This window comes from Aplysia californica, unplaced genomic scaffold (assembly GCF_000002075.1).
Source record: "Aplysia californica isolate F4 #8 unplaced genomic scaffold, AplCal3.0 scaffold00230, whole genome shotgun sequence".
NCBI classification, from domain to species: domain Eukaryota; kingdom Metazoa; phylum Mollusca; class Gastropoda; order Aplysiida; family Aplysiidae; genus Aplysia; species Aplysia californica.
Genome location: NW_004797500.1, coordinates 673,240 through 674,730, shown reverse-complemented (window position 1 = coordinate 674,730; position 1,491 = coordinate 673,240).

The window sequence follows — 1,491 nt, the reverse complement described above, 5'->3', positions numbered from 1 at the left end:
ATGATGATGATGATGATGATGATGATGATGATGATGATGATGATGATGATGATTATCATTATCATTATCATTATCATTAATACTATTATCATTATGTGAAGATCTAGGACTGGAACTTCATGTCATTGTTTAGACTTTGATAGCTTGTTCCTAATTCCGGCGAGAATTGGGTCTGTTTATTCAACTACTTCTCCGCCCTTTAACCCACTACACCCACACCTGATGAATTATGAAAACGTCGGTTAAACAAACATGTCTTCATTTCCAAAAGGCTATCCCAGCATTTTACTCTCTTCGCGAAAACATCTATTGGAGGCGTGTAAGCAAAGTGGTGGGAGGATGGGGAAACATAATTTACTAATCCTATCTTCAAACATCAGAGATTGTGTTACGGTTGTATCCGTTTTGTTGACACGTACCGCCAAACTGTTGGTAAACTCAGGCACGGTAGATGAAGACCATCATAGACTTCAGTGTTAAAGAAAATGTGAGGCAGCGTGGTGGAATCAGGCTCTCGTCAAATAAATCAAAGTGAAGAAACTTGCATTTTTCCGCAGGTTTATGAAATGTTATCAAATTTATGGGTTTTTTTAAGCTTAACACCTTTCATACCCATTAAAGAACTCATTTATGTGTGAAATGTTCTGAAAAATGTTGATTAAAGGTACAAAAATGTTTTTTTTTTTGTTACCACAGACTCTTTAGCTAAGAAAACAACTAATCTTTGGCTGCCGTTTTCTCACTAATTTTACCTCTGAAAAAAAGTGAACCCCACCTCCTTCTTTCGAAAATATCTCGACTTGTATTCAACTTAAATGGATATTCTTTTTCATCCATATAAAGACATGTAAACAAGCTTTAAGATAAGACCAAAAACTCTACATGCCCAAAAATTGACGAGAGCCTGATTCCACCACGCTGCCTCACAAATACCCCGAGCCCTCCTTCCCCTCAACCCTCTCCTCGCCCTCAACCCTCTCCTCCCCCTCAACCCCCCCCTTTCCATTCCCTTTTCCTAGCCAAATAAATGTGTGGCGGTCTATTTCTTCAATGCAACCAACACGATCGATTTCGTCCATCCAATAACGTAAGAATAATCACGTACATCTTCAGGTTACATTGAGGTGACTCCAATTATAAGTATTTGCACAGTGTCCCGCTAAGTGTTCTAAACGGTTTATCAATATTATAATGAGTTGTCTGGATTTTTGTAAGAATGAATATAAATTTGAAATTTTAACACACGCGTAAGTCTGGGAAAAGAATGTCTCTTATTTTATCCCCTTCTCTCTCTCTCTCTCTCTCTCTCTCTCTCTCTCTCCCTCTCTCTCTCTCTCTGTGTCTCTCTCTCTCTCTCTCTCTCGACATTTCTATCATTAAATGAATAAATTGTTTAAACACTTTACAGGATAATGTGAAGACAAATGGAGAGAGTAAAAGAGGAAGTCAGAGAAAATAAGAGAGAGAGAGAAAGAGAGAGAGAGAGAGAGA